The following is a 27,435-nucleotide window of genomic DNA, read 5'->3' as shown; positions in this document are numbered from 1 at the left end:
AATCAATGCACACGCTGCTGATTACATTTCAGATGGGTATTTGGGAGGTAAACATTTGAATGACAGTACAAACAGACACAGTACTGTGACAGACACCGCTCGGTGCCTTGCCGAGTCTGTCACACAGCAGCATCTGTAGATTCACAAGCGCATTCTGCTACAACGCAGCTATGCCAGTTCCTTGTAGAGACTGATAGTTATGCAATATTGGTTCCCTCTAATGTTGGCAATTTACGCCTATACACTAATTTCTATCGTTGCCCTCCATGTGACTCACTCTGGATACAACCATTGGCTAAACGCCTAATTTCTGTAAAATATAACAGCTTTTTACCAGTATAATTCAGCACCTGGAAGTGAGAAAGCTTAATTAGGGTTGTAGTGTATCTGGCAACAGTTAAAGAGATTTTCAGGACCGCAACGTTTAATGGAAACAGCTGGGCAGCATGTGGATTAACGTAATGGCTTTGCATGTTGAGCAGAAGTAGGGCTAAACCCAGGCTATCAGAGAGTCATCGACAGAGCAGACCGGCCGCTCCATCTCTCTCACGCTCAGACTCTCTGGCCCTGTATCTCCAGCTCCCCTCTAAGCACCCATCAATTGAGGCAGTGAAGCCATCAGTGCCCACGCTCAGCCCGCCTGTCTCATTGCTTGGAAAGCCGTTTGTGTGTGTGTGAGAGCTTTAGTGTTTGAGGGTGCTTGTGTGTGGAGGCCCTTGATTGGACTCTACAGCAGAGGCTGGAACATTAATGAACACTGCCTGTCACAGTCACAGTCCTCTTTGCAGATCGCTCACCCATCACTCTGGGCGATGGATCAGCGTAGCCGGATCTAAATGGCCTCTCTTTTACTTTTCTCTCTCTCTCTCTCTCTCTCTCTCTCCTTCCGCTGCCTGCTCTGCTGGATGAGGATCACCGAGATCTGTGGAGGCATTTAATCCTGGCCTCTCACCGGCCTCTCTGCCCAGCTCCCTCAAGTGTTTGATACAACTACCTCGGTAGTGTTGAAGTCAAAATCAGGACCAAAGTAAACTGAGCCTCAAACCTTCTGGTACTGACACAGCCCAACAAAGTGCGTTTATTTTTCTGTTTTCAAGTTTGGAAAATGACATTGGCCCGCCAAATGTCTCTACATGTGCTACAATAATCTGATCTACTAAAATTTGCATTCTTTGTCTATTTGCTCTTCAGGATTTAGACTAAACGCCAGTGCAACATGTGATCATTTACTTGTATTGCCTGATGGGAAAAACAAAACCAGGAATGCACTTAAACAATGAACCAGATCAGTATCCACACCGAGGTTGACCTTATTAAGTGGATCAGATGTTGCTGATCCACACATACAATTTCAAGTGTTATTACAACATTGTTTCAGCTATTAGTTGACTTCATTGAATTACAGTGTGCTTGCTGTAACTCATTTTCTAGGGCCACAATCTCCTAAAAAAACAACAACACTATGCGCAGGTCTACAAATATTGATGGTTTATGAACATCTCCACTTAATGTAAATTTAAGAAGTTTGGCATTACTTCCTTGTGTTACTCACATCGTAGCAACTCTAATTATTTTAATTTGGGGTTATATTTTTGTTTCCAAACCATTTCCTAAAGGGAATGAAATTATTCCTTTCCAGAACCAGGGAAACGACAATCAATTAAAATGAAGTCTGTTTTTGTTTCATGAATAATACCAAAACACTGAGTACTCTTGAGTGCCATAATGTATACTAACCTCTGCTATAAATGAATGTAAAATAGTCATTGCATTTATGTGCATTTAGTTTGGCTGAAGACCAATTACAGTAAATACATTTTTGTTTACAACACGGCAAGTTATTGGGAGTTGTCTGATTCTATGCTAGAGCCTGAACAGAAAAAAGTTAGTGAAGATCAACCATTCTGGATTGTCAAGATCCTTGTTGTATTGATACCACTCCGAGTCGAAACAAGTGTGACATAGTCTTCCATCCTCGTCTTGAAAAATTTGAAAACAGAAAAACCCTGTACTACATCCCGCTCAGAGTCTGCACGGCACACACCAAAGAAGCAGCCAGCCACATAATGTCAACCTGCGTTACATCCATCCACTCCACATTAGGAAAGAGCGCTCATTGTGAATATGCAAGGTTGCAGTAGAAAGCAGCCGTTTGTCCTTACTCCCATGTTTTATTTAATGAGCCTGGGGTTGGTTTGACTTGATTTGCATGTGCTTGTTTTAAAATCACACAGTGCCACTGCTCATGCCCACACACAGTCCCCAATATAGGGCCATTTTTGATTCAATTTTTCGCTTGGCTTGTCTGTCAGTTTATGCAAGCAGAAGGACCATGACTCAATTTTCCACCAAGGAGGATGCTGGGGCTTTCATTTTTGTGCACTTCAAGGCGTGCATGTGAGCATACGTGTGCGTGTGATCTGAGGTGTGCCGTTTGAAGCAGAGTGTGTGGGGAAGAAGTGGCTCCCCTGTGAGGGAAAGCTGCGAAGAGAATAGTGCTGATGTGGTCCCTCTCTCCGACAACAGCCAGATAGTACCAAGCGAGAAGACAGCAGGATACAAACTACATAAAAAGGCCTAAAAACCTGAAGCCAGCTAGAATGTCTCTTTGATAACAGACCAAAGAAAATGGAAAGACAAAGACGTAAAACTCCCTCATCTCTTTCCCCTTCTAATCTGGAAATGGCATGGATGAAAATATGTCTCCCACCAAAATTTGGCAATCAATAGCCCCTGGAGCAGAAATGTGTCCCACCCCCTTTGATGATGTCAGTGCTTTGAGAAGTGAGGGACAGGTCAGCACTAGCGTCACGGACATCAGAGCCCCTTAGCGCTGTGGCGAGATGTCAGCCCGGCTCGCGACATCGCCGTTTGATGAGGCCTGGACAGACGCGCAGGGGGGGCCAAACGTGACAAGGCATGCAGAAACGAGGATGATTCAACCCTGCAGTAAGGATGGAGGCAGGCAGGGAGACACAGCAATGCAAGGAGAGGAGGAGGAAGGATACAGAGAGCACATGGCAAAGAGAAGTAAGACTGAAAGGAAGAGGCATAGGAAGAAGAGGAAGAGAGGACAGCGGGAGAGATGATCATGATAGGGACAACAAATGGGGAGTTTATACAGTAAAGGGGAGTTCACCAAGGGGGGTGAAAGGAGGTATGTATTAATAGAGAACAGCACGGAGTGAATGAAGCACGTTACTGAAAAGGGAGTGCTGCTGAGCGAATGGAAATACACCTTTTCAATAGCTGAACCTCGCAGCAGTAATGACTGAAAGACGTGATGATGGGAGCAGAGTTGAAAGACAAACAAGTCAACTGAATCAAAGTTGAAATCAGCAACACGTCAAAGAGATGACCAGAAAGGGCCGGGCCGAGAATAAATATCCCCCCCATCAACACCCACGTCTAAATCCCAAGCAAAGCACACGCTGTCCAGTCGGATCCAGTGTAGTTGCTCCTGTAGCATAAGAAGAAATCAAATGTGTGGTTGTCCTGCAGAACTCCCCCAGCGAATGGGAGTTGCTGCATGAATGCGAAACAGGGCATTGCAGAAAGAAAAGAGTGCACATCATCTGGAAACTTTCACTGAATAATTTAATGATCTGTGTTTTTAAGAAATAAAAGTCTGTTTTTCTATTTTCAGTTGCTGACTGATACAACGCCATGGCATTTCAGTCTATACGCATTTTCAAGCCATTTTATTTACTCTTGTAAAACAAATCAGTGTCTGCCATGATTTTTAGTCAACTAAACAAATTGCTTAAAAAGATAAATACATGTTTGCCAAAAAACAGTAAGGCCAAACTATTAAATTGAAATAGGTCAGCAGACTTCTCAGTTTTGTGTGAAGAAAATTGAAAAAAAAAAAAAAATGTGATATATATATATATATATATATATATCACAATTTTAGGGGTTTATGTTTGCTTTTTGTTTAGTTTCTTCTTTCACGTTAAAGAGGGACACCATGTTGTGACAGACTAGCTACTATATTCAATTCTGCTAATATGTCAGGCTACATGCCAGACAATTTACACACAACTTACATATTAATATATTTTCGTCTGCAATCTACAGTAGCGAAAATCAACTATATTATGAGCGTGTTTGGGGCATTTTGGTCTCAGAACAAATTACTTCTTCATACTACAAGTTGTACAAGTTTTGACCTCTTCAGACCATTTCACTTCTATGTGCACCTTGGACATACGTGAAGTTTTGCCAGAAATCCCTAAACTGTAATCATTGATAGATTAATGATAATGATACTTTCTGTACAAGACGTCTTTCAATTCATTGAAATTGCGCACTATGTAATGGGGAGCAACGGGTGTGGGTGGGGGTTGGAAAGATGCAGGAAGTGTCATGTGGGCAAAAGGCGTGGTGCTTACACCATGGCCATCTGGAAGGCTAGTGGGAGATGAGGACCTAACAGTGAGAGCAGACTGTTACCTCATACACACACCTGATCTCAGGCCAGTGTCTGTCTTTGTGCAAGTGGGTGCATGGAGAGAGCGACAGGGAGGGATTGAGTACAAGGAATATTACAGATATCAAGAGGGGTGGTTTTGTAAGGCCATTTAATACAACTCTACATATTTGTCAGCTGCCTGGAAAATGGGTTGAGAAATAGAAAGAGCCTGAGGAACAGTGACAGATGGACGGAAAATGAGATATCATAAGTGTGTCAGATCGTATTGACAGGGGTGTCTTGAAGCAGAACTACTGTTCTTCCATTTGTGTTCACGTGCCACAGAACATCTAAGTACGACAATGACAAATATTATTAGTGGGAAGGATACAATGGTGTAGCAGGAAAGGGAAAATTCCAGGATGAGAAAATAAAAAAATGCCCAAAAAATGAAATGGCTGGGTGGACAGAGAACTAGCTAAAATCCTTCACCGCCTTAATTTTGGAGCAGGATTCAGAGTTCACTCCTCTCAAAGCCAATGGTAAACTTACTGTAAAATAAAATAATTTCACGGACGGAAGGTGGCATTTGGGTTAGGGTTAGGGAAGGAAAACAAAGCCCTGTATAGGAGTTAGACTCCACAGTGTTGACAGGCAGGCAGGCTGGCTGGACCAGTCAATCCTTTGCAAGCAGGTTCCCGCTGCATGCCAGAGTGCAACTGGACTAAAACATCAGAAGTGCACCAACGGTATCTGTAACATTACTTACAACACTGGTGCTGATAAGGCACCTTCATACTCATACATACATCAGAAAATACATTTTTCTGTTTCAGATACCAGAATTGATACTTTTTATATGTCCTCATGAGTTCCCCCCATTTGAAAATACTTAATAAATAAATTAGTTAAAAATCTAATTTATGAGGCTTACAGTATGGTCTTTTGTGAATTAATTTCTTTGATGCACACTTTCATCCAAATAGTTGATCTATTAATGAAATACTCGGGTTGTTTTTATAGTTCATATGTACCTCTATTAAATATAAAATGTTGCTTTGCAGACACTTTCTATTTCCTTCAGGTTGAGTGCTTTTTTCCCCCCTCCCTTTTCTCTTTGCCAATATCCTTGAGTCAGCTTTTTCAAAATGAATCATTTTGGGGCATTATTTGCTTAGCTTATTAAAAGGATAGCTTTACCTTTATGGCCGCCAGTATTCCCTCAACTGCCCACGTTGCTAATTCACCAGAGCAGCTCTTTTTCTTTAGGTTTTTGGTTAACTGTGTAGCTGTAAAATAGACTTAAGCTCTATCTGGTAGTGCGGCAAATAACGATAAAGGAACAATTATTATATTTAATCAGTTATTTTCAATCAATCAATCAATCAATTGATTGTTTAGGTTATGTAGTGTCACAATAATAATACAATAAATGCCTATATTTCAGTCCCCTTTAAGCAGCCTATTTTGTTTCACAACATCTTAAAACCCAAAGATATTAAATTCAAGTCTGCAACTGACAATTATGTTAATTGCTGAATTTCAGATCATGGTCGATAAAATGTCAGAAAACAGAGAAGATAAATGCCCAACAGAATTTCCAAATACTATGTTCATGATCAAATACAACAAAGCAAAGCAGCACATCTTTACATAATATTAGGTCTCTCAATTTTCCGTCAATTTTTCATTTAACTATTTCAGCTTTATTTCCTGGTTTCATTCCATGGAGTGCAAACAAACAAACAAACAATGCGAAGCAGTAAGTTTACACATATGTGTGCGCTGTGATGTGTTTGACTGTTTTTACTTCTGGCAAGTTCAACTTTGCTGTTATTATACTACTGCCTAGGCCTGGTTAGAGCAGGCTCTAGGTCAACTGCTTCTTGCAGTGTTGCCTACATTGTAGGTCAATGTGCACACTAACAATTGTATAAAAACGCACAGGTATGCATACACAGTGAGGCCCCTTGGCTACAGAACCACTCTCCTTGTCTTCAATATAATATATGTTGTTTGTTTGCTGGGTCTGAGCTAGCCAGCAGCATTACCTTGATGCAGCCAAGCGTAGCCAGCACTGGACACACACTCTGTCAACGGCAGTAAGCAAGCAGGAATACTGCACTGCCAGAGATACGGAGCAACAAATCTATACCTCTCACAGAATGGGAGAGTGTGCGAGGGGGTATCTCGCTACAATATATGATAGAATTTGATAAACAACAGGGGGTCAGGGGGCAGGTCAGCACATCATTAAGTTATTCTGACAATTTTTGATACATTGCACACAGTACTGGGGAAAGGCACTGGGTGACACCTGAGAGGGGTGAGAGAAAAATGAATGGAAAGAGAAAAAAACTGTCAGAAAGCGTAAAACAAACAGAGACCGTCTTAACTGCAGGAGATGAGAAGAGATAAGAGACATCAGAGGGAGAGTCTGCTTTATCAGAATGCAACGAGAAACCAGGAGGAGCAACGCTCTCCCTCCAGGGAGAGGTGGAGGGCAATATGGAGGGGGAGAGCTGAGTTCAAAAATTACATAGAGCTCCATTAAAAGAAAATCATACCCAAGTACCATTTGACTGATTGCAAGAATTGCTTGATTAATTTAAAATACCTATAAAAACCAAAGGAGTATGCTATTGTTGTCGATTCTATACCAGAAAGTGTCCTTATACTTCTACGAAACTGGTGCTGTACGTCTACCTTTCAATGTTGAAGATTGTCTGGAAAATATTTATATTGGTGGAACTGATCTATTGAAAGAAAAGTGCTCTAACAAAAAATATCAGAAACACATAGTTATGTCACTGTCCCGTCATCAAAATGTTTTTGGTATTCCTTATTTAATGATAGGGCATGGAGAATTTGTTATAAATACTGTAGTAATAACATGTTTAAGGAAGTGTCTTTTCAGATATTATGTAGAATTTACCCAGCTAAACTTGTGTTACAAAGATTCAAACTAGATATTGATTATATGTGGGATTTCTGTGGACTAGAAGAAGAGAGTATTTCCCATCTTCCTTTTCACTTTATATACACAAGAATGTTCTTAAGGTGGACACATTTCTAAAAAGGAAACTTAAGATCAATATCGAAATAAATATGTTTGATATGATGCTATATTTTTGCCAAGATAAGATTGAAAATGACATGGTGTACATTATACATTTATTTATTATTTTTGGAAAATTCCACATCCATAGGAAAAATGGTCAGGAACCATGCCAACTTCTATGCACTTTATTAATGAAATTCAGAAAAAAAGTCATTAAGACATGAAGTTCTTAGATAAATATAATATCAAAATGATATGATACATACGTAAATATATTTTTTTTAATTGTCCTTTCTTTTGTTCCCATTTTAAAATTAGGAAATTATTTCCGACATTCTTTTATGGACAAATTGAACATTATATTGAATATACAAAAGGTACTACTAAAAAAAAAGAAAAGAAAAAAAGAATGGCTGTTACAGTTTAAAGTGCAGTTTTCTACCGATATTTTCTTTCAACTAACACAAACAATCTGTTTTGGGTCAATCGCGATATGTTGCAGCCTTTTGTGATGTGTATATTGAGCCAGTTGATATTGAGATGACGATAAAAAAACAAAATATCTTGAAGCCCTGATGTGGAGTATGTTCGCATGCGTGTGTGAACTTATGTGTGTGTGCTGCTGTATCATTTGAGCGCAGCAGTCATGCTTGAGATGTTGTTTTTTTCCATTAGATGTTTGTGTGAAATAGGAAAACTGTCCAGTTCTTAGCTGTACATATCGAGAGGTCATTTTCTATAAACCGATGACGCTGATGTTTGGCAGTCTGACACGTTCACAAAGTAGCTGTTAGCAGCTTGTAGAGTGTAGGTCAACCGTCTAAAATGAAAGCATGACTCTCTCCAGTCTCAGTTATGGACAAAAAGACTATCTATGGGGGAAATTTGTATTGCCTTTATATCCTAAAGCCATGTTGAATCATGGTAATTTCAACATAAGATTATGTACAGTGGATTCATTCCGATTAAGCAGTTCAAATGTGTGTGTGTTTAAGGGCATGTGTGTGATGGCATGAGCCCAATGAGGCAGAAATGGTGCCAGTAGCCTTTGAGGAAGAAGCATGTGTCCGGCATGCACCGCTGTTGTGCTGGGTCACAGATGTCACCTGCTCCAGCAGCCTGCCTCACACCACTTCCCCCCCCCCCCTCGCCACTTCTAAACAGCACTACACTGGAGGCGGATACAAGTGGCCTGCAGTGTTGTTAGTTATTTGGATTCTGTCATATTGTTTTTCAGATTCAAACATGGGTCACAGAATGAGCACAAGTCGCTCAGATTAACTAAGAGAAATGTTATCCAGGGCTGCTGGCTATGTTAATGTTGCCATGGCCTTGCCAAGTACTGACACTGCAAAGTTAAACTGCTGGCTGGTGGGTTGGTGGCCTTAAACACAGCAAATTAGCCTGGAAAGAAGCCCGGCAAAGGAACAACTACTGAGATTATTTCAGCCACAAGAAAAAAGTGTGAAACCACCATCCCACAAAGTAAATCAAATATGAGACAAAGAAGTGTGTGTACTTGTATGTGTGTCTGTTTGTGGCAAGAGCATATAGACTGCTAATCTTTCAAAAGGAGCTCCCTTGCACTTGTGTGGTCATCTTTTTGAGAGGGCCCAAAAATTCCTTTTGCATGCCTCACCACTTGTTTGCTATGATTTACCACAGGAATCCTCCATGGAGATTGTGGACGTGTGCGTCCACACCCCCACACCCACCAAACAACACACACACACACACACACTTTTCCATCTAGGACTTTGCAATCTTTTGATTGCAACCACCATTGCGAATACAACCAATCTCTGTGAATTTAGTGCAACTCGCAATTTTGTCCAATCACTGCAACTTTGACCAATAACTGGAGCTTCCCGCGACTTCCACCAATCACAGCAGTCCCCCGTGCCAGACTTTTCCCTCGGTGTCTGACACTAAGAGCCACTGACCAAGCGGGAGTGAAACGGCCGACGTAACACTTGTACGTCGCCTACCTTATTTCCTTGTTACTGGTATGAAGGTGAAAAGTGTGGGACATGGACACCTCACATTTACCAACAAAACATCCAGTTAAAGACCTTGCAGAACAACAACCGTCCTGCCAATCTGTGCACATCTTAACACCAAAGTAGTACACTGTAATTATTTGTGCCTCCTAAGTCGCTAAAAGCTACTGCTGTTTCAATCCTGTCTGATCTCTGCAGTGGGCGGGGCTGCTGATCAGTTCTCCCCGTGGCTTAAACACACAGTTATTCACACACACGTATAGTAGATGCAGGAGAAACCGGAGATGAGACGGTTATAAGACGCGGACTTCAGTTGAGGACAGCTACGATTGTTATTGTAAGTTCAAAAACCTTACATGCCTTTCGTAAATGCCCTAAGTTGTTTTTTTATCAGACCAAAGGTGAATGTATCCCAGACCAGGATTGGAAATTAACCTTTTACAATGCAGACACTAACCAGCCACTGGCAGATATGTTTTTTAAAAGAATTATTCATTTAATTTATTATTTTGTGTCATAAATCCTCCTGCTGTTAATTATATTATACTGGCATTTGCAGCATCTTGAGCTTTTTTGGAAAGGTTACTAGGAAAACTCAGCCCAGAGTAGATTATTTCTCCCTGAAAGAAGTTTCCTTCTCATTTAAAAAAAAAGGTATAATCATTCTCACTGTCTCCCGCAATTTCAGCGCAAGTAAAATACAGAGGACATTGCAACTTTTTAAAATCGCAATTTGTTTTTGTTTTTTTTAACAAAGCTGCTGTAAAATCAGGCATTTTGGGCCTGCAACCATCTCGAAAAAAAGGCCACGAAATCCTGAAAGGGACTGCATCTTTAACTTGCCGTGCATATTAGGGAAGCACTGCCAAGACCTCTTTATATTATTCCTCTTAATCTTATGTGTTTACGGGTTTAGCTGCTGCCTCCACTCCATCCTCCGCCATTCCTCTCCCCTTCACATCTCCGCCTCTCTCTAGCTCCCGTCTCCCCTCTGCCAGCAGAAAGAGACGTGGTTACACCCAGTCTCCCGCGGAGCCCCTACTGCACGCCACTGACAGATCAGGATGGGACAGCATGGCACGCTCCTGCTACAGGCTTGCCTCCTCTCTCTAAACTTGCCGCCAACCAAACCCACTCGCTACCAACTGTGATACGTTCCTCAGAACACCAGCCAGACAGCTCTGCATGCCAGTTCAATGTTGTTAAAATGCCACATGGACATGATTTTAATTGATAATCTCTTTTTTTGAGTTACAGTTGGGTGACAAATACTTTATGATTTCCAATAAAGATTAAGGTGTAAATGTGCTTAAAACAAAGTGCTTGTTGGTGCATCAAAAAGCCTCTGAAATCCCCTTCCTCATACCTTTCCAAATCTCAATTAAAGGGATTGTCTGACACAATTTCTGAAATTCTTTTTTGGAACTCACAATTCGAAAAACATGCCCATTTCAAGCAGGAATTGGTCCGGTGTGAGGAGCCGAGGAAAGCCTCCAGGGTTTGGACATCTGTTCAGTTGTTTTACTTTGGTGACTGACGATCACCAAAGTGAAACAAGAGCGTTAGAACGTAAACGTATGAAAGGTTTAGTTAAATTCTCACGGCCGCTCTTACTCCCTCTCTTTTGCACGAGACACCGTCTGCAGACTATTCCGCCAGTAGATGGACATGAGTAATTAAAAGTTTTGGAACAGAGTGCTAAAGCATATGTGTGAGCATATAGTGTGTGTATATTATATATATATATATCTATATATATATATATATATATCATATATATATATATATATATCTATATAGATATATATCTATTATTTTCCAAGGGCACGAATAGGGTTTCACTGTGCACTGGGAGCACAATGTGGGGGCTTGGTGGTGCTTAGAGCCAATGCTTCTAATCCTAGTTAAGACAAGCCCGGCAGGCAACCGACACAAAGGACCTTGGTCCAGCGTTAGTGGAATTGAAGCAAAGCTTCTCCTCTGTTGTTATGCTAATCCACAAGACAATGATTATCTGCAGGGCAACGTTGCCACGGTGATAAACATGGCTCAAGAGTGCCTCAATTAGGGCGCCAATTGCCAGAGGAGAGCAAAGACCGGGTAAGGGCCAGTGAAGCTGCTACGAACGAAAAAAGAGGAGTTCATAGCAGGTGTTTTGTTATTTCAACAGAGTGGATGGGTCAGTTTTCCAATAGAAGGGTAAGCCTACAGATGAAGCTTGACCCTCACAGCTTGGCCTTGGCCAGGCTTGACCCTCTCCATGCTGTATAGACTCCCCCACTCTCTAGTACAAGTACATGTTATTACCTCTAAAATACAGACAGGGACAATAGGGTACCATTATGACTCTGAATGAACATGTTCTCTATGCTGTGAATGTAGAATAATGATAAGTGTGCCATACGTGGTTATGGCTTACCTCATTCATCCTCTAATGTGACAGCACAGCAGTTCAGGTGGTTGCACTCTTTTAGTTTTTGTTTAAACATCAAGAGTTGGAGGACAACCATAACACTGGATTCATCTATAATAATCCTTCATTTTCTCCACAAATCAAAGTGAGGAGGCAAAGCCCTCGCCGGGTGTTTAGAGCTCCTCATTGAGTTGATGTGCCAACTTCAATTCTTTGCTGTTGTCACAAGATCAAAGAAAAGTACGAACCAGGCTAGGGGAGGCTGTTTTCTGGAGCGGCTTGTCACACAGCTATTTTACAGATGCATATTTGAAAACCTGGTAGTGTGGTTGGCATCACAAGAGTGTCGTTTCCATCCTCGTCAAAACTAGCTCTGGGTCACAGACACACAGACAGCATACATTCCGTTCAGTGGGTAAATTGGCTTTCCGTAGGGAGGGGGAGCCCTTATTTACGGTGAATCATCATCATTCAAAATCGCGCCGTAAAATGACTTGTGTGTTTACACCAACGGGGTTATTTCATTATAATCGGCCGTAAGAGCTTGTTGTTTTACACACGAGTTATGCATACATGCATTACAATTCACTTACTTTATTATTTACTTTTTTGCCTTTAGACTGATGTTAACAGGCAGGTAACAGATTTTCCCCTCGGAAAACAGATGAAAATACTGGTCGGCAAATGTGTAAACATCTTTTTAAACAAGAAAATCATGTTGATTTAAGAGAATCAGGGACAATTTCAATATCACTGTGACTTATGATGGGGGGGGGATTTTTTTTGCATTATGCACTTCATTTCCTGCATTTTGATGAATTGTTTATGCACCTATTTCTATCTTTATCTGAATCAATATGCCTGAAATATCTTTATGTAAAAGGGAAGCATTACAATCCGAATATAAAACATAATGGAATATATTGCAGTAAGGCTCTCATGCATTCTGTATTGCTTTGTATTTAATCTCCTTTAGATGGACTTTTCTATGTAATAATATCTGAGTCAGCACACATAGCTCAGGCATCATTTACTCTCCCCTCTTTTGCATCTTTTGTTGGGGATGTGACCTCCTTAACTGTGCATGACAATTATTCACCTCACTGATACATTATTCATTTTAATTTATTAATAAACCCCTGGACTGTAATATTTCAGATGTGTTTGAGCAAGATTTCTGCTCATGTCCAAAACTTTGAGCACATTCAAAATATAACTCATCCCATCTGTGTTCTCTGAGGATTGAGTAGAGCGATTTTGTGAAAAATAAAGTTATAATTGGCTATTACAATAATTAAGTCACTATATTTCAGACAATAATCTACCTGCACTATGGTCTGCTGTGTAATACATGATTGCTCTGGTGATGCGGTAGATCTCAGACCTGCAGACAGACACAGAGGCCTGTTTGGATCTCTGGTCTCTGAATGAGACAAAGTTTAGGGAAGTAGCTGTACGCTGCTCTAAAAACTGGAACTACGGCAGAAATACACGGAACAGAAACACGACACATCTGCCGCAGCATGTCGAAGGCAGAGCGTGTCCATAAACCTGAAGCTGCACCGCTTTTTAGAGTGAGAATGGACACTAAGCGACGTCAGGTTTCATATTTGTCAGTCAACTTTTTAAAATAAATTTGGGGCAAAATGTTTGCTGCTGAAGGGGACGGAGCTGAGCTCTGGCAGGGTGTGTCGTAGACCTGAGGAGGGGGAGCTGTGCTCCGGTACTCTCTGGCCCAATTTGACCTGTGATTCCATTGGTACAGACCACCTACATCCTGTCCATCCAGTCTTACACTTTCTTGTTTCCATTAAGAATGTTTCATGATTTCTTTGGCATGTGGTCAGTCACTTGCTCTCTCTCTCTCCCCTCTCCTCTCCTCTCCCCGTTTGTCCCACAGCTACAACAGCATAATAGGCCTTGGACTGCTGTGTCATCTCATTGAGTCCTATTAGGGGCTCTTATATCTGACTGGCATGTTGTTATTGCTCTCCGAGACCACAGCTAAAACTGAGGAATGGGTCTGCCAAGCAGGCCCTTTAAAGTCCCCTCTGCATTGATGGCACTGGCATTGAGGTGCAGTGGGTTTGCGGTGGAGGATGGTACCACGACAACATGAAAAGAGATGAAGGAGAGGGTGCTGACACCGTGTGATGCAACACCCCTGGGGCTACACGACAGACACATCAGATGCTAATGGTCTCATGCTGGTTTGCCAAGGGCTTTGCCATAAGTGAATGCCAGTGCTGCCACTCGCACAAATGCTGAAGGAGGACTGAGGGGTGTCAACAAGCTTGCAGAGGCAGAGGGAGGCATGTAGAACAATGCCCAATAGGTCCTAGTCGGCAAAAACCCGGATATGTTAAGCTCTGATGTTTATTTAAAATTACATGGGGTGAATTGTAATCTTATTTCTGCAATTTTAAAACAATTAATTGGGCAGGTCTACTCTGATGCTAACAGATTTTTTTTTGAACCGTTTCTCTCTCCTTATTATTTATCATTATTTATCAGCTTTAGTATGCTTGGAAACAATGAGGGGTTTGGAGGGATTTGGATTCAACAGAATGGTACCGCATCCCCAACTCTTGTGCTGATGTAGTAAAGCAAAGGTTGTATGAATCTGGGAGCTAAGTGAAGGTGTTGGGTTTGGACAAGGGTGTAGCACTGGAGGGTTCACCAGAATACGGACAAAGTCGAATTGGAGGAAAGGGGGAAAAACAAACATTAGGCATTAGAGAGTGCTTTGTTCTTTTACCCCTTCTGTGCACCATGAAGCCTCAACAAGCTTCAAAGAGAAGCAGCAACCGTACCTCCCAGATCCCAAACTGATAAAAGACCACACTATCCTCCTGCCCCTCAGACAGATTCTTCAAAATCTTGAGGCTTAGGCTCATGCTGGTAAAAATCACACTTCTCCCCACATGCAACAAGCGAAACTATGGATGGACTATGTCCGACTGATGCTTCAGAGATACTAGACAACACTTAACCCTACCCTGTATCTGGCACTAGCTCTAGGCTCACAGACACAATCCTGCAGACAGATGGTTAAAGTTGCATTGAAGACTTCACACACTGCACTCAAAAGCTGTTATAACACAGGAAGACATCGGTTTCTTAGACATTATTTGTGAAGCAATGGTTCTGCAACATGTGACAATACAGGAAGATGGCAGAGGCCAGAGGGTTGCATGTGACAAAGATAATGAGTCAAACCTACACCCAGGTTTCTAGCAGATGCACAGCTCAATTTGGTCTCACCATAATGGTTACTGTTATCACAAGAATGCACCAGCCCTTTTCATATCTGCAGCTATTTATTTTAGAAGTCACGTGGAAATGAAAAATCCATTTCCTCCTTTTTGAGGGAAAATCCTGGTAGCCAATAAGATCTGTGTTGTCCTGAGAAGTAGCATGTTACTTTTCACAGGACATTATTTAGTATGTGGACTACCCGGTCAAAAACGCTTGCCGTCTGCATTGCACAAGGGTTGAAAGTACATCTCAATACTGCAGTGTGTATATATAAATAATGAAAAGTCTGCAACATGAAAATTAATTAATTTTATTACTCAATCAATAACTGAAACATTGGGAATGAGACGCTGCTTGGCACACAGAACACTGAAATATCATTAAGCAACAAGAGATTGGACATCACTACATTCATCCAAAGAGGGCTCTGGGAACTGTTTCAAGTCACATCCATTAAGTGAATATATCCTTAAATCAATTCTTCAAATGCACTGCAACTGCAATATACTGTATGTCAAAATAATGCTGATGTGATTTTTTGTCGACATTTTGCAAGTCTAGCTCTCTGTGGTACTCTTCTGTCTTTGGGTGAGCAAATTGCAGAGGTGTGAATTAATATAAAATCATTGTGGGAGGATCACGGTATAATCTGCTCCTTAAAACTTCTCTGATCCCTCCTTTTGCACATATTACGTTCATTCTTCATTATTGGACGGAACAAAAGTAGAAACACCAGAATTGTCCACCAAAGTACTGTTGTTACATGTAAAGATTAGGTATATCCAACAGCAGTATACAAGTATTTGCTATATGCTAATGAAACTGATTTGAGTCTGTCTGTCTGATTTGAGACCTAAAATGTTGGGTTTCAGTCACGTACGTTGATGACTGCAAATGAACACACCATTCACATGTATCTGGTTAAAATTCTACTCCTTCTTTGTAAAATACCACCCTGATTCTTTCCTGACATCCTCAATTAAATCCACCTCAGCCCTACGGAAAAGTTGTGAGAAAAGAAATCAAGAGAACAATCCACCCTCAGATATTCTTACGCTGTTGAAAATTATCAATATGTGGTAACAATGCATTCCAGGAGTTATTCTGTGATTGTTATAATTACGATTTTGTTGTACCCACTTTCTTTCAGCCTTCCTCATCTAATTTGACTTCACTTAGTGATTTCCTATACTTCCCAGAGTGCATTTCAACAGCCCCCAGAGAAAAGTCCTGACAAGCTCAATTGAACAGGCTGTTTTATACAGCTATGGGTTGTAGACCTATATGTGTGTGTGTGTGTGTGTATGTGTGTGTGTGGTTGGGGGGGGGGGGGGGGGAATAGTAAGCATATCAGAGTTTTTTGTTGTTGTTTTTAAGTCAAGAACAGTGTACTTTAGTTAGAACACAAAATGTCTTGTTGCTGCATTGCATTCTGGTCTTTTGAGGCTACTTGGAGAACTTGGAGAAATTAGCATCAGTCTGGTTAACAATGTATTCCTGCCAGAGATCATTGATCATTTAAGTAAATGTGCTTGCCCTTCATACCGGTCTAATCTCCTCAAACTTATTCCATCCTGCACTCTGCTCTCACAACACAAGGCACCTGTCTGTCCCCTGAAAGAAAAAAAAAACAGGTTGAAACCTAGCATGTGGTTGGACGGTGTATATTCAATGTGCTTAATTGTGGCCAAATTGTTAATGAGATCGCCAGTGGTGGTGTCTATACATTAGTTCCTGTATATTAAATGTTCATCTGTAGCGGTCCTAGCAGTTTGTTTGTAGCATATCACATGACAAGGTTAAGTTACTTTTGAATCAAATATTTAAAAACTGCTTTAATTTAATTGAACAATATAATCATGCTATTTTCAACAAAATATTGTTCTGGATAGTTCATTTGAAGTGTAATTGTGTAAATAATGTTACTTTGTTAAACAGACCAGACCTAGGGTTTTCCCCCCTATGACGATTATAAACCACAGCCTCAAATGTTAAGTCGTGAGGAACTGCAGCATTTAAACATGGGCAAACTAAAATCTACACTGTACATTTTTTGTCCACCTGACAACTCTACCGTTTATTTCTCCTAAGCTCCCTTTGCCAACATCTGTCTGCTCCAAATCCACCATCTCTTTCTCTTCAGGGGTGCACCGATGTGGAAACTGAGAGAGAAACTTAAGTTCCACTGGCATTGTTTCCTTGCACTAATTTCAGATGGTTCTATTTAAAAGAGGATTTTTCATTTCTTCATATACTCCTGGTCATTTAGGTAGTCTATCTTCCCATCCCAGTCGTAGCTCACACACAACTAACGGCGGCGATGGCAACAACAACAAAACAACCATGTACTTAGAAAGTTGATCAGCAATAGCGGAAGCAAGGAAAAGCCGTTACTAGCTGACTTTGCGTGGTACTGTATTGTGAAACAGCAACAGACAATTTAGAAGCTTCAACTTGACCGACGTCTTCTCTCACTTTAACCAATGGTGTAACTTCACTAAGTGGCACACTATTGCATTTATAGGGCTGGCCTCCCCGGTCCAGCCAAAACAAAGTCCGCAGACTGCAGGGTCTTCTCCTATCATGTTTCTGCCTCTGGGATGCCCTCCCTGCTCACATCAGACATTTAGATCCAGACATAAAACACATCTTTCCACCTTAACTTAGCTTAACTTAATCAGTTAGTTGTTTATTGTTTAATTACGTTGGGCCTTGTACCTGATAACGTTATCCTTTTGGTTAGTCAGTCTCTGTGTCAATGAATCTATTAACCCTAGCAGTTATAGTCCGTGTTTGTCCTGCAAACGAGAATACTTTCTCTCTCCCTTGTATGCTTGTCCCTCCCTCCTTCCCTCCCTCCGTCCGTCCCTCTGTTTGTTTCCTTTCTCCTGTGAAAGGTGTGCTTGAGCTTTGTCTGTCCTCTTCCCAGGTCTCCATAGTGACGAGGTTGAAAGGGTTGAGTGGCTCAGGTCCTAGCTATAGGTGTTACCTGGAATTTAACCAACGTCTTCCTTCTTTGTCCGAATCAAGGGTCTAAAGACAGAGGGTGTTGTATGCTGTGGAGGTTGTGAAGCCCCTTAAGAATTTCTGATTTGTGATATTGGCCGTTATTAATAAAACCGACTTGAAGCCCTGGCAGCTCACCGGCTAGACCGCAAACCATTAGAGCAGGGTCTCACCGTCAACTTCACTTTGGCCCGCTGAAAGTTAGAGTCTGGTTTGGCGGGCCCATCAATACCAAAAACCAACAATAATCCTTAAACGGGCTGAAAGCGGTGCTTTAGCCTATTGATATGGTTGGTGATTTCACCAACAGACTGACATTGTCAACCTGGCATTTGCGCACGTATTAGCTGTGACAACTACCCGCTTCAGAGCTACGGTAGCCAAGTGCTGTCTGATTGCTGCCCTGCTGTGTTCCAGAGTGCCATGCTGAGCCAGGTGACAGGACTCCTGCAACGGAAATCCAATCAGGCCAATCCTCTACGATCCCACACAATCCTCTCAGCCGCCGTCGTACACCGCCAACCATCGGTAACACACTGCACTTGCCACACACACACAGACAATGAACTCTTTGATAGCTATGGAGACGGACACATGCAGATTAACCACCTCGCCTCCTCTGGTACAGATGTTGGGGGGCTTACTGCTAAGCGAAACACTGAGTCCATTACAGCTGCGAGGACTCTGCAGTGTAGCTGACCTTACATTCTGACCTCACAATTGAGGTCACAGAGATGAATTTATCCCTTGGGGATCAACATTGTAACAGCAAAAATCCACAAACACTCCCCCCCCCCCATCATGGCAAACAAACCCTCCAGGAAGAATGACTGGCACCAGTGACAAAAATAGCCCCTGCCTGTGAGAAAGATAACGCAGGCCTTTTGTCGCGGTCCAGGTACCGCCTTCTAGGGACCTGGGGTTGAATCCTCTCTGGACCTGTGTGGAGGTCACACACAGGCAACCCAGTACTGGCCAGTACTGGATCAGATACCACTGGCTAAATGGAGGCCATTCAATAGTCTTCATGTGTGTGGGTAGAGGTGGAGTGGCTGCTGGGAATTTGGGCGTCCTGTTAAAAACAGAATATTATCCACAAACCCCCATGCAGAGGCAAGGCTGTCACACAACCTTTCTACCCAAGTGTGGGAAATGCACCCATTCTGTCAGATGAGCTCATAGTCTTGTTCTTTTCCATCCCCATGTGTGTGTCTTTGTGGGATTGTGCATTCTGTGTTCTGGCTGCAGAATGAATTTGGGCTATTGTCACTGTGATCCTAATGGCCAGCATCTGGCTCTCTGGCGCTATTTTTTTTTATATTTTGGGGTGGGGAGAGTGGGGGTTGGGAGTGAGGTGGGTGATCTGACTGCTTACGCCTCAAGCTGCGCAGCTGTCCCAATTACTACCTCTCTCTTCTCTCCTAATTTCCCCTCCGTACCCATCTGCCTCTTCTACACTCCAAATTTCTGTCCCTTCCATCTATAGATGCCACTAGTGTGGGTTTGTACTTCCAGGATGCTCCCATGCTAGAAAGAGCCCTTTAGAGACCGAAGTAAGTTAAGATCCTGTTTTAAGTTTGACGCTGTGGGATGCATGAGACTCAGACAGTGCAGTATATTGTCATGCGGCTGAGCCTTTTTAGTAGCATCCCTGAATCCCTCCAGCCCTCCATGCGTGCTGTGATCCTGGCCTGAGCTGGGGACTCAGAGGGGCTGACAAGGCTGTTTGACGGGCCATAGGCACTGAGCATCAGGGGATTTTGTGGGTAGGTGGGTGGGTGGGTGGTTGGTGTTGGCAGGAAGAGGGGGGCTGTTTGTGTCCCACAGTGAGTCCCTCAGCAACCTCTCATGAGCTATAAATTCTCAGTGTCTGTCATACCCATGTGAATATGGTTCCTCAGTCAGAGAAGATGCCACAAACTTCACTGCCTTCTTTTTGTTCTGGTCCTGAGTATTCACAGAGATATGGTTAAAACTAGAATAAATACACAGATAGATATACAGTATATGAGTATACATAGACCCACATTATGGAAATGCACAAAGAAGGCTGCGCAACAATGGGCAGGAGATAAAAGGGGAAGGAGAGAATTTAAGCGTTGCATGTGGATGAGTACATGCCTATTTCTGGACGGCTCCAATGAGCCAAGAAGAAATGTCGTAAGACCCACTTCCCGGCTCAGGCTGCAGCAGCAGTAGCTCCCCGAGATACAGCAAAAGCAAGCACGCATAAGTGCGCACATACCAACACAAATACACATCCTGTCTAATGGGAGTGCACTGCGGGCAGGGCAGCCTCCCCGCAAGGCCAAACAGAAGTGAGGCAGCCCACTCTCTGTGAGGGGGAGTTCAGGTCAGGATCTCTGACTGGTCTACCCCTCAACCCAAACCCAACACACATTCACACATCTTCCAAACCCACCTAAGACAGCTGTGGCTAAGGCACTATGTGATCTAGATCCAGTTCTTACACAAATCCAATCTGATGCCACATAGCTATTGGGCCAAACTCCTATTGTGCCTGTCTGACTGAATTCCTATTCAGAGTTCCCTTTCTTCCACCCTGCCTTTAGACATTCAGCTGAGTAAGACAGGTAGACAAGCAGCGAGACATTTAGACAGACAGACAGCAGGGCAGGCCTGCTGGGGCCTTTTCTTTTTCTGCTGCCGGAGAATGCTATCAGCCTAGATCAGGCTAGGCTGCTCAAGCTGAGCTTCAGCAGCCTCATGGCCCGGCTGGCTTTTCTCCATGGAAACCTGCCCCACACTCACCCTGTGATTGGCTCATATGATCACTAGACAGACACTCCGTCTTACAATACAGATAATAACGGCCCTCTGGTAGGATGAGAGCAGGAGAAGAGTGATGGCAGAAATACCTTTTTCCTGCAGATGTTGCCCTTTAGAGAGGCTGCATTCTGCGAGCTTACAATAACGTAGAGACTACGGGTATGTTCCTGCACAAGGCGTGCAGTTGGCTAGCTCCACACACCCTACTCTGATACAAAAGATGTCATTAAGATTCTTCACAAAGTCATTAACCTCTTAAGAGGTTAATGATTATTTTCTCATCTCTTTACTGGGGTCTTCAAAAAGCCTAGAGGGTAGAGGAGACAGAAAACAGACATTAAACACCACTCTCACGTGAAAAATGACAGCTAAATGCCAACACTGAACATTGTTTTTTAAACCATATGCATGAACCAGCTACTCTTCATCTTTCTTGTCTTGGCAAACCAAGTGTTTGATAAGACTCAGAAATTAAATTGTGTCTATGTATCCATACATAATAAGTTCAGTCTTTCCCTTCTTCTAAGAAGATACAACAAAGGCACACACTTCTTTTCAATGGCTTCTGCTCTATTTACATTACATTGTCTGGAATCGAGGAGCAGAAATACCCTGCACAGAGATGAACAAAACCAACAAAACAATGCTTCCAGATGAGCCTTCCTCTTTTGGTAACAGTGTTACATAGCTCCCTACAAGCATCGCCGTGTATTGCATAGACACTTCAATGTTCTTTTTGTTTGTGGCATGAGGCCCTCAAACTGGGAACATGTCTTCAAAATGTGTTGTTTGTTTCCTCCATAGCTCTATTTAGCCTTCTCTTCTCATCCATCTTACGTTTTCAAAAAAAAAAAGGATATATCTGGGACAACAGGGTGCAAAAAAGGGGTGTATGAACAGCACACTGAAGCCAATATCAAGCATTATACACACACACTGTACAGTGAGCCAAAACACTGTGATGCTTGAAATTAGAATGGCTTTACATGCAAACAGAGGCACTTGCTGTGCAGGTGACAGGCTGGTATTGCAGACAGAATTGAAATGAAAAACAAATCAAACTGCTATTTTAAATAAAACTCCACTTGGCAGTGGCTTGCTGTGCTAAACTAAACAGAGAAATGGAGCTCGCCACGTGACAAATGTGCACAGTGTTAAATACAGATAAAACTATGAAATGAGTCACCGCCCATTTTTGCTCACCGCACCGCATCTAACCTCTTTGGCAGAGCAACACTAATATGTCTAATGAACTCATTAGTCAAAAATGAAGACAGACAGTGGCATGAGGCATGGAAGGTGGAAGCACAAAGGGCAGAGGGAGAGAGAGGGAAACGAAGGAAGGGGGAGAGAGAGAAAATAGCTTTAGTAAAGCAGGGGGGCTGCCTCTCTAGAAAGCACATTCTTCATATGCAGCAAAATGGTAGCAAATGCAACATTTGTCCAATGCAATCAACTCAACAAGCAAAAACAACACTATCTGGGAAGCACTCTGCAAAAAACTCAAAACCTGCCAAGTAAATTTTAAGGGTTAGTTTGAGTGTTATCACTACTATTTAATTTAAGTGTTTTATCAAAATTACACAGCCTGGAATGAACTGCACTAATGTAATTATGTGCACTGATATAAATGGGTCCACCCATGGCTATGCCTATTCATTCCCAAAATGTGTGTGTGTGTGTGTGTGTGTGTGTGTGTGGTGTGTGTGTGTGTGTGTGTATATATATATATATATATATATATATATATATATATATATATATAATACACACACACGGCTGTTTACGTATTCATGAATGGGTAACTCAATCAATCTGCTTCCAGTTACCAAGGCTGACTTTATTAGATAACATTAATGATGCATTAGTTGTAGGTGTTGAGTTTCTCCCTTGTCAGCAACTATAATTCAAATGAGAACACAGTGGATATTGGCTGCAAATGGATAGAAACTTAGGAATAATTGTGGCAATATACAACACTATGAGATAATAATTTATCATCAGACAATATGCCGCCAAAGAAAAAAAAAGAAAAAACACAATGTGCTTCACAGAGTTGAAATATGTCTTGTAATAACACCTGCAGACATTAAGCGACAGTCAAATGACAAATCACTTTCATGTGAAAGCATTGACATTTTGTACTTATTTTCCATTGGCTTTGTCATATCAATTAAGATCAAAAAAGAGCATTATAGCATACTGCTCCTTTACATGCTTTCAGCTTCAGTTCTGAGATCATGGAAATTTTACACCCATCCAAAGAGTGCACACTGAGCTGTGTAGAATCATCACAAGGTATTTGTTGGCACTTTTCAACGCTATTAAGGCGTACATCTTCTAATGGGTGCCCCTGATGGGGAATTGAACCTCTAGCCTTACCAGCACTGACGCCTGACTCTATCAGTTGAGCTACACTGAACACAGAACCACATGACCGTCTGTGCTGTATTATCACCAGCACTGTAAAGTGTTTTTGAGGAGGAAAGCAGAACTCACCCTACTTGCTCCCTCTGACTGCCCTAGATGTGATGCAGATGACGCTTGGACTGAGCTCAGCCGTTTTCATATCGTAATTACATATGAGAAGGAATTATTACACATTAACCACACCTCCAGATACTGAAAACAAACGCACGCCTGGCTGTGGTGATGACTATTACAAAGCAATTTCCTGACACTAGCAGCAGTGCACCGAAGCTGAAACACAGGCAGCTGCTTTTCCTGCTCGCCACACATAAAAGACATTTCATGTCAGACAGTGAAGGATACACAAACTTGTCAGACACCTCCCCATGTCATGTGTCTTTACTTTTCACGTTGCGAGTGAACGACAAGCAGAAAACAAACGCACGCAGACAGACAGTTAGCTTACACAAGCTACACGCTTCTAGCCTTGTTGATGCCCTTTAGCCTTGAATAAGGCACACTACTTTCACACCCATTCGTTTACACTGCACGGTCAAGCTAGGTAATGCTGCGGTCTTAAAAAAGGCTTCAGGCTAACTGCCGTGGTCGTTACACGGAAACACTGTGCATTGTTTTGAACATACCCACTTGCTTTACCCAACGTGAATAAGCAACAAAAGGAGAACGCGAGGCAGTTTATTTGGACAGAACGAACCGAAGTATCAACGGAGCATCCATTAACAGCAAGCAAAAAAATCCAAGTAACGGCGCTAGTATAACGGGACCAGACATTCCTACCTACCGTGCCCGCTATTTCGTCGCCGTGATCTCAGCAGCGACGCAGTCAACAGGCCGGGATGTAGCGGAGGAATCTTTGAGCTCAACCTCCGTGGCTCCTACATTTCCGCCATGCAGCAAGATTATTATCACCTACCTTGACATGATACACCGGCTACCAGCGGCATCCGACCGGGGCTGTGGAGACTGAGGTCTGACGCGGCGGCAGCCGAGATTTGTGCTCCAGAAAATTGAGTGGAAAGGCTGCGGCGGAAACAGGAACTAGGAGAGCTGGGATCTCTGAATACGGCTGTCGAGGCTGCTCTGTGGGGATCTGCTGGATGGCCGGTGTGTCAACGCAGACCAGAGTGGGGGGAAACTTCATATCCGGTCATAACCTTTCAAAATAATACTCCTTGTGGTCACTAAGGAAAGCAACTTCATTGTTTCTGCTATCAACAGATAGAATTTAGTTAGAAAGGTGCAGTTGACTGTGGCAGCTGTGTGGGAATTATGTATTTTTTTTCAATTCTAATTATAGTTTTAACACTATAAATAAAGACAAATAGCTGTGCTCTAAATGAGATCTTTATGGTAAATGTTTGGACAATTTGGTATTCCCATTTTGCGTTTGGTGACAGGTTTAAGTAAATTAATAACAGCAGTAGTTAATTAATATTAGCAGTATTTCTGATAGGCCTACGTAGGCAACCGAATAATAGATAATACTAATTCCAATATAAGTTCTTATTTCCTTTCCACTTCCAATCCACTTTATTTGTATAGCACATTTTACAAACACAAAGTTACCAAAGTGCTGCACAGAAAACTCAAACATACAAAGCAATTAATGTAAAATATTGTAAAAACAAAATAAGAGCATCTGGTTTAAAAAGATAAAAAAAATAGATAAAAATAATAAATACTAAAATACAATAAAACAGTAAGAGCCATCAGAGGACCACACAACTCACATGGAGTTAAAAGCCAAAGAATAAAAATGTGTCTTAAGACGAGACTTAAAACACTCAACTGTTGGGGCTGTTCGGACATGGAGGGGCAGAGCATTCCAGAGTTTAGGTCCAACCACAGAAAAGGCCCTGTCCCCCCGAGTTTTAAGTCTCGTCTTTGATGTGACTATATGAGTACATGATACATTTGGGGCTATTTCTACCACAATTGTAGAACTTTAATTTTTTTTCTCAATCCTTTTCTTTTTTAAATTTGATTTATTTTATTTGTTGCATAAATGTCTAAATAGCTTAATATATGTATGCGCTGTGCAAATACGTAAAAGCGACTCTTTGTTTCAAAATGGCTATACAACTTAACTTGACTTTCATGTCCAGATTCAGACATTTTAATGGGGACTCGTTTGAAACAGTCTGTTTTACCCCCATTACCTACTTTTTTTTAGTGTTAAATCATTGGGTAATTTATTTTGAAGGCATGATGGTCTGATTTCCTCATTGTGCATGACTCTCACTGGCTAACTCGACTTTTCTTATTATACATCCATGAGTAGGATGGCGTGGAAGCTGCAGTGCGCGCACCAGTGTCAGGTTGTTGTATTGCAGTCGGGCTATAGTCATACAGACCTGATGCTATTGTGCTATTGGGGCGATGGAGGGCGTGTGTGTGTGTGTGTGTGTGTGGTGTGTGTGTGGTGTGTGTGTGTGTGTGTGTGTGTGTGTGTGTGTGTGGTGTGTGTGTGTGTGTGTTTACTGTAATGCAGCTTTTAAAACCAGCAAAAGACAAAACTTAAGCCATTTACGATATCACAATATCTAAAATCTAAGACAGTATCTAGTGTCATATCACGATATAACATCAATATACTGCATAGCACTAGTGCGTTGGACTACTTGTAATTATATTGTGGGGACAAAAATGTACTCATATAGTCACATCATAATTATGTAGACACACAAATTGGTGCGTTAGCGGAAAACCATCAGAGTAAAGAACCTTTGTTTAGGGTAAAGGCATGCAGTGGTTGAGGGTAAATACCCATGGAATTAACATCATTGCAATGCTCACTCAATTACAAAAAACAAAACAACGTGTGAAGTATTACAAAGAGACAGAAAGTGAAAGGGTTTTTATAATTACTATTTCTTGTTTCAAGGAAAGCATGTGTCATTTATTGTATGTTGGGAACCCCTGGCAATATTCCATTCACCTGCATTGTGTTGAGGTGATGTCAGAAATCCCAAGTGAAAGCAAAAGTCTTTGCAGGGTTATCAGACGTGTCAAGTAACCAAGTACAAATACTTGGTTACTTTACTTTTTGGGTATCTATACTTTACTGGAGTAATTATTTTTACAGCAGACTTTTTTACTTCAACTCCTTATATTTTCACACAATTATCTGTACTTTCTACTCTTTACATTTTAAAAATAGCCTTGTCACGCCAATTTCAGTTCGGCTTGTTTTCATTCTGGCTTGTCATCGTTCAAACCCGGAAACCTCTCCACATAAATGGAATAGGAAATAGAAGACGTATGTAGCCTACCTAGTGAGAACTCGAGCAAAATGTCCCAGCCAAGCATCAGCGAGGAGGTGGGTAGCCAGGAAGACCAGCCAACCCTTCTACATCCCTGGCCATACCTGGAAGAAGTTTTCAAAAGGGTTGGATGCAAAAACAATTCCTTTAAAAAGCTCTGCAAGCTCTTCCCTCACAAATATCATGAGCTAATCGTTTCCCAAACTCGCCGTCTAAAGCATATTGATATTATTTTTCCCCCTTACATTACTTTTACTTTTACACTTTAAGTAGTTTTGAAACTAGTACTTTTACACTTTTACTTGAGTGAAAAGCTTCTACAAAAGTCTTTTTAAACCCCAGTATCTATACTTCGACTTGAGTAATGAATCCGAAGACTTTTGACACCTCTGAAGGTTATATATATATATATATATGTTGTAAGAGCAATTACTCAATAACTAATTAACTACTTAATAACTGTAATAACTATATTTACTTTCAATGACAATTTGAATGAAAAATATGAAAGTAATCTAAGAGCAGTACATTGGTTTTCCCTGGATAAGTTAAGTATGAGTTATAGGATGAGTACTGAATGCCAGTCAATGTCTTTTTACATAATGCAATTTACAGTTCTGCAGATCAGCTTTTTGAGGGGTTGATTATTTATATGTTGTCAAAGACCTGGTGCAAAGTGTCATTTACATTTGTAAATAGTGTAACTGAGTGGACAGGGCTTCTGGACAAGTCATCAGTTACGCAGCTATAAATCACCAGACATAATCGAGCTGAGCAGTCTTCCTGTGGAGACCTGCTTA

The 27,435-nt window shown here is 41.7% G+C and overlaps 1 protein-coding gene and 1 long non-coding RNA gene across 3 annotated transcripts in view; one reads left to right on the top strand and one right to left on the bottom strand.

Annotated features, from left to right (window-relative positions):
* fut8b (fucosyltransferase 8b (alpha (1,6) fucosyltransferase)) overlaps window positions 1-24,520 on the bottom strand; it is an 84,233-nt gene extending 59,713 nt beyond the window's left edge. The window contains exon 1 of one of the 2 annotated variants that reach the window (XM_032542901.1): window positions 24,286-24,520. The gene's annotated coding sequence lies outside the window, so the exon portion shown is untranslated. Of the gene's footprint in view, window positions 1-24,153; window positions 24,259-24,285 lie in introns of those variants that run through there. The other variant, XM_032542902.1, reaches the window with a different exon arrangement.
* On the top strand, window positions 13,230-21,015 carry LOC116706209 (uncharacterized). Its single transcript, XR_004336172.1, has 3 exons — window positions 13,230-13,325; window positions 16,915-16,920; window positions 21,004-21,015. It is a non-coding gene; the product is annotated as an uncharacterized LOC116706209 (long non-coding RNA).
* Window positions 24,521-27,435: the final 2,915 nt, after the last annotated feature.

The sequence above is a fragment of the Etheostoma spectabile genome, chromosome 18 (assembly GCF_008692095.1).
Source record: "Etheostoma spectabile isolate EspeVRDwgs_2016 chromosome 18, UIUC_Espe_1.0, whole genome shotgun sequence".
NCBI classification, from domain to species: domain Eukaryota; kingdom Metazoa; phylum Chordata; class Actinopteri; order Perciformes; family Percidae; genus Etheostoma; species Etheostoma spectabile.
The sequence above is the reverse complement of the archived record's forward strand: the minus strand, read 5'-3'. Positions and strand labels throughout refer to the sequence as shown.